We start from the raw sequence: 11,639 nt of genomic DNA on the forward strand, positions 1-11,639 counted from the left end.
TTGTGAATGCTCTTATCACTTGGTAATAGATCTTCATTCAAGATAAGTGCCAATACTACGTGGAAAGAAATTGATCTTTCTAGAAGAGTCAATTTGATCATCTCTAGGATCAACTATCATTTACAAACTCAAAAAAAGAACATGATCATTATGCAACATAGTGCTATCAAAAGTTTGACAAATGGAAGACTCATTATGATCAACAATAGACAAGCCATCATTTTTCACTTACTTGGATACTAGCTACATCAAGACTTTTCAAGTTTAATGAAGTGAAAGAGTTAGCATTATGACCTAGTAGCTAATAAGAAGTATGATCTTCACCTTGGTGTTCTTCATGGAAGCACATTTGCTCTTTTGGGATATTCTCAACACATGGGAGTTTATCAATTCTACCCCATTGAATCAAATCTTCATTCTTTTTGAAGTTGGAATTCTTAGAAAAGAACTCAGTTAGGACTTCAAGCATATGTTCATTAAGAAATCTTCTTGGGTTCTTGTTTGGAAGTTCAAGAATATTCACAAGGGATAGGTTTGTACTAGGTAAAATTCTATTGTTATGGTTAGTGGGTAACAAGTGATTGGTGTTGACAAGTCCCACAATTAAGTATTTCTTGTCCACTTCTTTCAAACAATTCTTTGGCTTATTACTCTTAGTCAACTCTCTTCTTTGAGCCAATTCTTTCTTTCCTTACTCAAACGATGATTCTTTCTCCTTCTTCTTAACTTCTTTCTTCTTCGATACTTTCTGAAACCCTTTCATGATCTAATTGTCCCTAATCACTTATCGGGTTTTAAGGTTTCAATGATATGCTTTTTTCCTCCAAATAAAAATATGTATTTATTGGAATTCTCTTGATATTTAACCAACCTACCATCTTTCCATGGCCTACCAAGCAACATATGGTATGCTCTTAAGGGTATTACATCACATTGTACTTCATCTTTATAATTTCTCACTTTACAACTAATAACCACTTACCTAGTCACCTCTATTGAACCACTCTCATCGTACCATTAGATCTTTTAAGGCTTGGGTTGTGTTTGCGTGTGAAGTTTCATTAAATCAACAAGTTTATAAGACACGACATTAATACTCTCTCCCATCAATGACCAAGTAACATATATTCCCCATTATCTCAAACCTTCTATGGAGTAGGTTTTTGCGTTAGTCAAGTTCCCATTATAAAGGTCCTAAATGAAATTCTATAAGACATGAGATAAATTTTGATGACGCCCAATTTCTCATCATCCTCTTCCATGATTATCAGATTGTGTCTATGGTTGGGAGCATTTTGGACTTGCTCACTTGGTAAGACTTGGAGATTGGTTGGGAAGTAGAATTCAAGGATTCAAAGGATTCCCCAATGTTTTTCATGCTACCATCCATGCATGACATATTACTATCATCCATGCGTGACATATTACCACCATCAATGCTACCATCCATGCACGACGTATTACCATCGTCCACATTCATAAACCTACTATCCAAGCCCAAAATTTGACCCTTCACTTCTTTTATAACTTGTCTCATTCCCATGATATCCACTAATAAGGTTTCCATATTACCCTTTTCCATGGTATTTTGAATTTAAATTCCCACCACCATTATACCTAGCAAGAAAACACTCAACAAAAACAACACATTAGCATTAAAGAAATTAAACCTCACAATCATTCGTTTACACACCTTTGATTGCCTCATGATAAGGTCGGCTAATGTTGAAGATTTACTATACTTCACTGATATACAAGTTGTGGATTGCTACTCTTCGCAGGAGTGGATTCTCATTTAAAGAAAGATGAATTACTTGATTATAAACTAATGAACTCGAAACAAGAAATAACTATGAAGTACAACTAAAAAAGCACAAAAAAAAGACTATGAAAGAAAAGGGCTCAAGAAATAATCAATAACTCAAGAACTAATTAACAACTAAGTCAGGTAATTACTAGTTCGAAATTTGTTTTAAGGCTAAAAAAATATGAATTAAAATTGAGAAATGAAACTACAAATTTGAATTTGAGAATGGGTGTATAAGAAATGGCCTTAGTGTTGGAAACCATGTTCCATCACCAAATTGGCATTAGCATCTCCAATCTAGACCATATAATCACAAAACTAGGTAGTAACAAAGGGTGGGTTTGGAAATGGAGTGAATACTATCACCAAATTGCATTTTGTGTCGCCTAATTATTCCCTAACATTGCTAAACTTGGCAGATTGCGAGGGAGGACTTTGGCGATGTTCCTATTTCTATGGAAGACTTATATACACTTTATAAACATATTTGCATCACCAAAATACTAAATACCATTACCAAATTGGCCCTAGCATCTCCCAACAAAGCAACATCATGTAAATTGACAGTTTATTAGACTAGTCAACAATTTTGTAAATCTCCAATAAGTTTGGTGATTTCCCTTGCACTTTTATGCATCTTTTCCATTTCCAAATTGGTCTATGGAATTGAAAATAAGATAAGTATCATACCCCAAATGTTCAAATAAAGGACACTTGAAAGAAGCTTTTATGAATTGTACCCTGTGGTCCCCTTGTACTTCTTTCTTCATCTTTTCCCTCTTCTAGAATATATTGTTTGTACCAACACCCGAACACTTTTATTTTACCTTAATTTTAGATGTAAAAAACCTTTTTGAATGTTATTCTCCTCCAAGACATGAAGATTACGAAGAACACTCAAGAACACGAACTTCAAAATTCACAACTTCTTCATTTAAACTCAAAATTCGATGAAATTCAAAATCTAAGCTCCCAAAGTCATGAGAAACAACCTCCAACACATCTTAACCTAGATTATTTTTCAATTTCATCACCTCCAACAATGGTGGATCCTCTAAATTCGAACCCAATAAAGCTAGTTTATCTGAGCTAGACTCAAATACTACTAGAGAACACGATTCTAGTATTAGAAAATCAAGAAGACACAAAAATCAAAACTCAACTACCAGAAATATTTTTATTGTGATACAAAATTCAAATACTAGAATCATTGGAATGATCCTATGCTTGGCTCGGATACCTAATGATATAATCCAAAATACAAAAGATGATATAATCCAATGACCTCCCTTTAGATTGCCTACAAGCACCTAACAATTACGATGAACGAAAGACAACTGTAACACCTTTAAAACCGTATTTTAAATAAGAACCAACACAAGTTTTCCAAGCTCTCATTATCTATCAAGAGACTTCAATATCAAATGTCATCAAAATGTACCTAAGAAAAATGGAAAACATGTTATTTATAGTCTAGGCTTGGCTTATTACAACTGGGCTTAAAAGTGACTCAATAAGAAGGCTTCCCACTTTGGTGATGGGGTATGCCAATTTTGCGATGTACCCTTGTGATTGGTGATGACCCTTGTATCGCTAAAAGGGACAAAATGTCCTTTGGATTTTCCTTCACATGATTGGTCCTTCCATGCACCAAGCCACCTTCAGAACACGATGTTTCTCTATTAGGCGATCCTTCCCAGATTTCATGAGCTTAAAATCTACTCCAACTATTCATCAAGCCTTTAAAATTTTAAATTAAGCCCTTTGACAGCACGTCCTCCACCTTCTTAGCTTTTCTTTGAATGTAAGACTTTGAGAAGGCTCCTATGGCATCAATGGCTCCTTGGACTATATCATTTTGGGAGCTCAAAAGAGACCCTCAAACATGCCATTGCATCCCTATCATCATGTCTTGAATCCTTTTTGTCAGCCTTGAATTATAGGTCTTAAAAGGTTAACGTTGATTTTGCTTGTACCAAACTAGAATATTAAAGAAAGTGTTTATAGAAGAAACTTATTCCTTCTTTTCTGGAGGGGTTAGTTTATCATTATCATTAATATTTATTAGAGAATCAACAATAAACTTTATAAATTTTGATTTAAGAGTCTTCTTTTGATTTTTTTTAATAACAACATTTTTCATTGAGTCATCAACTTGACAGTCATTTTCAGAAGGGAACTCAAACTCCTCCTCATCAGTAAAAATAATAGGGATACTATAATTTTTTGGGTGTAACTTCTTCTTTTTGGACTTGGAAATTGGGCATGGTTGAAGAAGATATGCTCGGCCTTTGTTGTTCTTTTCACCCTCAACAACAAGTTGAGGTAACACTAGCCTCTGATTTAACTCCTTTTTCCTTCTTTATTGTTGTAGGACACCTCACATCAGCATTTTCTGATTCCTCATCATCAGAAGTTGATGACTCAATCACTTGTTATGATAACCTGTTATGTCTTATCATTGGGGGCATCATTATGTTCGTCAGTTGATGTTTCAGATTCCTACTCAGAAGCGGAGGTTGTATTAGGGGTGGTTTAATGAATTTGGTGGCCTAAAGCTAAATCTTAATAATATATTTCAAGTATAATCAATAAAATTAACTTTTGTGTTCATCACACATGTATCTCATGTGACTCACGACATTTTGTGGCATGTATGTTCATCTCGTGCAGCGTACGTGCATTTCATGCAAATCACGCATATTTTATGTGCATTTCATGTGCTATACGTAAATCTCCTTACAATTTTAAAAAGAATTTAGAAAAATGGGGTCTCAAAAGAGTTAAGGCTCCAAGCCATTACTTTAGTGATTTTATGGTCGAGCAGGCTCTGGATTGTATGAGTAAACTCTTCTAGTATCTGTGTTGTCCTAGACGTGCTTGAGTTAGATGCAACAACTACGGAAAAATTATTTTATATCTCAAAATGAATATTTTTATTTCCTAAAGTCAATTATTTTACCATTCAATGGTCTAGAAAATCTCTTATTATGTGATGTTATTAGATGCTACAATTATTTATTTTGTCAATTGGAACACACTATTTATTCTTCATTGACGTCCATCATTATGATCATTATGACTATTATTCCCCTTTATTGTCTTTATTGGAGTCTTTATTTGGCTTAACACCTCATTCTTAAAAGCTGATTTTCTTTTTAACTATCATAGAGTAAAATTCTTTCATTTGGTGGTGTAGAAAGGAAAAGACAAATTCTTCCTTCTCTCATGAAGATTCTTTTGTGCCGGATTTTCCATTCTACTTTAATCTTTGTTAGATTCTAGCTACTAGTTTAATACTAGAAAATCTTATTGAATCCCGGGATACACCTATACAGGGTGAAATATCCTTAAGGACAGTGTCAATATGCATGCCTCAAGCTATGATGAATTCCCTACATGTTTGTGACGAAGTATTTTCCATAAGAATTTACAACAATCTTATACAACTCTTTCTGAAAAACTAAAAATAAAAATTGAAGAGGTATTTCATAAAATATTTTGTTGGAAAACAAAAACAAAAATTTGTGGTCGGAAAATTAAGGAGTTTTAATGTGGAAAGAGTTAATTCCATTATGGATACAAGATTGGTGACAGAAAGACTTGAATTGGTTCCTGAAGTCAAACAAATAGAGAAATTGGAGAAACAATTAAGTCAACGATTATGAGTGCTCAAGACATCTTTGTACAAGTACTAAACATAAGGTAATTATAGTCTATGATGACATAAGGAAGACGATTGAACCTTAGAGTTCATACTAAAATAGGGTATACGTCTATGCAATTGTTCTGTAAGTCTATATCTTGTTTTATCTAAGTTTGGTTCATAGTCTACAAACATCATATTCAATGCATAATACTTATATGTGAAAACCCAACAAAACTTCCTTCTTCATTCTATTCCTTAATATAATTCTTTTTGAGATGTGTAGGGGATTGTTGGTAAATTATTTTATATCTCAAAATTAATATTGCTATTCCTTAATTTTAACTATCTCACCATTCAATGGTCTTGAAAAGCTCTCATTATGTGATGTTATTGGTTGTTACAATTATTTATTTTGTCAATTGCAATAGACCATTTATTTTTCATTGACCTTCCATCATTAGGTTCTTTATGATCATTATTTCCCTTCATTGTCATTATTGGAGCCTTTACGTAGCTAGAAACCGCATTCGTAGATGATTTTCTTTTTAATTATTTTAAGAAAAGAGAATTTCTTCCTTTATCTTTTCAAGATTCTTTTATATTGGATTTTTCTTTCCAGTTTAATCTTTATTAGATTCTATATTTTATATAATAATAGAAGAGCTTATTGAATCTTGGGATACATCCATATCAAGTAAAATATCCTTAAAGACAAATAGAAGAGCTTATTGAATCTTGGGATACATCCATATCAAGTAAAATATCCTTAAAGACAGTGTCAATATGCATGCCACAAGCTATGATGAATTCCCTACATGTTTTTGATGAAATATTTTCCATAAGAATTAGCAACATGTTAGATCAATGATGTTATTGTTATTTTATGGTGTTTCGGGTACCAAAATCTGTATAAATCCAACACCTACTTCAACACAAGTTCCTTTATAAACAAGAACACCTATGAAGTTCTTTAACTCCTTCAACACAAGATTACTGATAATCTATCCAAGAAGTATGTTAATTTTCAGAAATAAGATGAAACAAAATTTGTAAGGCCAAGTCCCCGGGCTTCATGGAATGTTCTTAAGGAATAATTCCCCCCACTGTACCCGAGGTTATGGAATCTTCCTACCAGGATAAAATGGACTTCAATTCAAATAATAGCGGTACCTCAAATTATTAGATTCAATGGACTCACTCAGCAACTTAATGATCACACAGAGTCTTTATTATTAACAAGAGAGTTTTTGCTGCCAAAATTGATTGCAATACTTGAGAAAAATGTCAGGTATTTATAGCCTTAAGTGTATACTTTTAGAAAGGATGCATTGGTTTAGCTAAAAGGCACCTTTTCTGCAACAGTCGCGTCCCTGCGTTAGGACTGCACTAGACCTGCAACCGAAGTGCGGCCACATGTGATGTTTTGCAGTTTCCAGTGAGCAAATGCACTGCGTCTGCACTACAGGTCATGTATATGCACTGTGTATGCAGTCGCATGTCACCCTATCATGCAAAATAATGTGCCTCTTCTCAAAGGGTCGCATTCCTTCGTGATGTACGTTGCGTATGCATTAGCATTGCATCCAAAATACGCCCGCACTTGAAGAAAATTAATACTATCATATTTTGGATTAAAATTTCACTTGTAACCAAGTTCCAAATAAATTTTGTCTAAAAAATTAGATCTCATCGATGGATCATTTGCCAAATACAAATCCAAAGCTGAAGCCGAAGCCGAAGCCGAGCCGAGCGAGCGATGACGAGGACGGTGCGAGGGATCACCTAGTTCTTTCCTCACTATCCACGTGGAGTTAGTATTTTATCATTATAAATACTTTCTAGTTCTCTTCTCCTATCAATCTAGGAGAAATGAGTGAACTTTCTAATTTGGGAGTACACTTTCTAAATTAGTGTCTCCCTTCTCCCCACCATTTTTTTATCCATTTTCCATTCACATACACCTTTAACCCAACAATCCCCCACATGAATGGGGTATGTCTATTTTTGAAGAATTTACGGACAAGAATGTGATCATTTAGCAAATAATGATTGCATCTGGATAAGTAGGTTTTCCTTTGAACTTTTCGTAGTGAACATGCATCGGATGCACTCAGTCAATCGGTAGATTTGATATCTTTGAACCATCGAGATTTAATGTACACCTAGACAACAAATGTCACACAACCAGACTTTTACTATTTATGATTCTAACAGTTTTGTTCTTTTCAGCCATGAACACGTCCCGATTTTATGAGATCTTAGAGAATAGACCTTTACTAACATTCTCTTTGAAGCGGCTTTCACTTCTCCCTCACATAGGTGATTTCTAAATATTCAATCCTATAGGTTAAACTATTTGGTAAAATCAGCCAAATTTAGATAATCATTAAAAGACTTTTCACTTTAAGTCTTAACCTTGTTTACTACACATTTTCTATAGCATGAGAATGGGTTGGCTAATTGACAATGTTGAAACACAACTTTGTTTGATCTCTTTGAACCTAGCTCTTGGGATCTCCAGTCTGATAGGTAGAGTTACCTCCATGCTGACTTGTCCTAGGCCTTAAACCTATTCCCTTGGATGTGTTTTCGACTCCTTCTCTAGATAGGCCTTTTGTAAGTGGATCCGACACATTATCCTTTTTACTTCACATAGTCAATAGTAATAATTCCACTAGAGAGAAGTTCTCTAATGGTATTATGTCTCTGTCTTATGTGACGAGATTTACCACTATACATCATGCTCCCTACCCTACCTATAGTTGCTTGGATATCATAGTGTATAAATACTAGTGCCACTAGTTTGGGCCAATAAGGAATATCTTTCAAGAAATTTCGGAGCCATTCTTCTTCTTTGCCAGCTTTATCCAATACGATAAATTCAGATTCCATTGTAGAGCGAACAATACACGTCTGTTTGGATGATTTTCAAGATACTGCTCCTACACCGGTAGTAAAAACATATCCACTTGTGAATTTTAATTCGTTCGACCCGGTGATCCAATTTGCATTACTATATCCTTAAAGTACCACAGGATATTTATTATAATGCAAAGCATAGTCTTGAGTGTATTTAAGATACCCCAAAACTCTTTTCATTGACATCCAATGAGTTTTGTTAGGATTACTCGTGTACCGATTCTACTTTATAATAGCGCATGCTATATTTGGTCGTGTACAATTTATTATATACATTAAATATTCCAATACTCTTGCGTACTCCAATTGTGGGTCACTTTCACCTTCATTCTTTCAAAGTGCAAAGCTCACATCCAAAGGAGTCTTGGCAATACCGAATTCCATGTACTTGAATTTGTGAAGTACATTTTTGATATAATGAGACTGTGACAATGTCAACCCTTGTGGAGTTCTATGGATTATTGTACCGAAGATCACATCTAAAATCCAAGGTCTTTCATATCAAACTTTCTCTCAAGCATTCGTTTCATTGCATTTATTTCAGAAATGTCTCTAGTGATGATCAATATACCATCCACATATAAACAAAGAATGACTTGGTGATTTGGAGTGTCTTTAATATAAATACATTTATCACATTCATTAATCTTGAACCAATCTCACTATTGACTGCTTCTTTCCAAAAGGATGTCTAACCACGACATCACTTTTTTAAACATTTGGGGCTCATTTTCTAAGAGAAATATTATAAAATCTGATCCAAATGAAGTTGACGTTATTTAATGTGTACTACGTCTTGCCTTAACTTCTTACCCGGTTATCGGATTTAGGAGAATCTTATATCGTTGGAATACTTATTTGATTTCCTATACCATGGAAATTTCAAATCTAAAGAATTCCACATAAATTAAATAATATTCATCTTGGAAGCTATTCCTTAACATCCTAGGGATGGATTCTAGCTAGAAAAGGTACGGGGTATTACAGTATCTCCCCCTTGAAAACATTCGTCCTCGAATATGACTAGTTAAGCTGAAATTTCTGAGGAATCTGAGGATATACGATAGCATGTACAACTAAAATGGACTAAGCAACTGAATCTAAATCATTCTGGGCTTCTAAGTAACTCGATGAGTGCATGAACTTACATAAGGACATCTATATTGCTAAATATCTTATTATAAAGGAACTGAATCAATGAAGAGTATTACCTTTGGATAGATCTGAGTTTGCGGAGAAAATATGAGGGTACTTGGCTCGCATATCTACTTCTTCTGCCCAAGTAGCGCCCTCAACCGACTGATTTTTCCAAAGAACATTGACCAAGGAAACTTCTTTGTTCCTTTGTCTAGGGATCTGATGATTTAAAATCTTAACTGGAATCTTTTCATGTGATTGTTATGAATTTCTGAGCTTTCTAAAGGAATTACAACGGTGGATTCACCGATGCACTTCTTAAGCATAGAGACATGGAATACTGGCTGAACTGCTTACAAGTCTGCGGGCTACTTAATCTTATAAGCTACTTTCCTAACATGGCTCAAAATACTAAAAGGGACAACATAATAGGGACTGAGCTTCCCCTTCTTGCCAAATCTCTTCACCTTTTTCATGGGTGAAATCTTCAGATACACTAAATCAGCAAATTTAAACTCAAGATTTCTCCTTCTCACATCCGCATACGATTTCTAAGAACTCTGGGCTATTTTCATTCTTCCTCTAATCAAATTGAGTTTCTCCATAGTTTCAAACACTGCATCAGGCCCAGGCAAAGTAGTATCACCCACTTCAAACAAAGCTATGGGTGGCCTATATCTTCTTCCATAAAGAGCCTCAAATGAGGGCATCTAAATGCTAGAATGGTAACTGTTATTATAAGAAAACTCAATCAATTAAAAATGCTCATCCCAGCTACCTTTGAAATGAAGAGCACACGTCCTCAACATATCCTCTAGAATTGGATAGTCCTGTCTGCATGACCATCTATCTGAGGTTGTAAAACTAAACTAAGTTGGATTTGGGTACCAAAACCCTTCTGAAAGGCTCTCCAAAACTAGGAAGTAAACTGAGTACCCCTATCCGAGATAATAGACAAGGGAACTCCATGCAATCTGACTAGCTCTCGGATGTACAACTTAGCATAGTCTTCAGCTATATAAGATATGTGAACTGGCAAGAAATGCACTGACTTATTCAATCTGTCCACAATAACCCATATCAAATCATGATGATGGCGCGATTGGGGTAAACCAGTCACAAAATCCATATTCACCTTTTCCCACTTCTAAGTAGGGATACTAAACGCTTGCAATATACCACCAGGTCTTTAGTGCTCTACCTTATCCTGTTGACAAGTTGCACACTTTTTTACAAACTCTGCTATTTCTTTCTTCATATCACTCCACAAATAAATTTCCCACAAATTGCGGTACATCTTGGTGACACCGAGATGAATAGAATAACATGCTCCGTGAGCTTCTTCCATAACTCTCTGCCTCAAATCATCAACACAAGGCATACACAATCTACTTTGGTATCTCAACACACCATTTCGCCATTGGGAAAAAATCTCTACCTTTTGGTCTTTAACTGACTCCTTTAGTTTGACCAAACTAGAATCCATATCTTGCTTTTCCTTCACATCCGAAACTAGGAAAGATTCAGAGCTACTCTAAATCCAAACATTCCCTTTATCTGAATTACTTAACCTAATACCCAATCTAGCCAAATGATGTACTTCTTGAGCTAATTATTTCTTATCATTCTCCACATGAGTAACACTGTCTATAGAAAATCTACTTAGGGTGCCACCACTACAATGGCCTTGCCCGGATGATACAACACACTCATATCATAATCCTTCAATAACTCTAACCATCTCCTCTAATGAAGATTCAACTCCCTTTTAGTAAACACATACTGCAAGCTTTTGTGATCCGTGAACACATCAACATGCACCCCATACAGATATTGTCTCCAGATTTTCAAAGCAAACACCACAACAGCTAATTTAAGATCATGGGTTAGGTAATTCTTTTCATGAGGCTTCAACTGTCTAGAGGCATAGGCTATGAACTTACTTCTCTGCATCAATAAATAACCCAAACCAACTATAGAGGCATCACAATACACCACAAAACCGTATGTACCATCAAGAAATGCTAATATGGGGCTTAAGTGAGTTGAGTCTTCAACTCCTGAAAACTCTTCTCGCAGGAATCTGACCACAAAAACTTAACTTTATTTTGAGTCAATCTAGACATA

The sequence above is a fragment of the Capsicum annuum genome, chromosome 5, assembly GCF_002878395.1.
Source record: "Capsicum annuum cultivar UCD-10X-F1 chromosome 5, UCD10Xv1.1, whole genome shotgun sequence".
NCBI classification, from domain to species: Eukaryota; Viridiplantae; Streptophyta; class Magnoliopsida; order Solanales; family Solanaceae; genus Capsicum; species Capsicum annuum.